The sequence below is a fragment of the Nestor notabilis genome, unplaced genomic scaffold, assembly GCF_000696875.1.
Source record: "Nestor notabilis isolate BGI_N333 unplaced genomic scaffold, ASM69687v1 scaffold18009, whole genome shotgun sequence".
NCBI classification, from domain to species: Eukaryota; Metazoa; Chordata; class Aves; order Psittaciformes; family Psittacidae; genus Nestor; species Nestor notabilis.
The window spans coordinates 1-310 of NW_009944266.1; positions in this window are offsets into that span (position 1 = coordinate 1).

A 310-nucleotide genomic window follows, 5' to 3' on the forward strand; every position below is an offset into this window, starting at 1 on the left:
GGTCCTTGCACCTCGCCAGCTTGGTGGCACAGTGCGCAGGCAACCCCTCTGTGCCCCAGGCCGCTCTCCACTCACTTGGCAAGAACTGGGGCCATGGGACGGGGGCTCAGTAGGGACTCTGTGGCAGGGGGGGGGAGCATGTCCCAGGGAGAGAGCAGTGCTGAGCTGCATGAGCTCCCACAACTGGGTACCAGTGGGTCACGTCTTGTGCCATCCTTACCCAGCATGGGCACAGCAATGCCATGGCCACTGCAGGAGCAAGATGCTTCCCAGGGACCTGTCACCCGCTGTGCCCTGGACATCAGGGCAG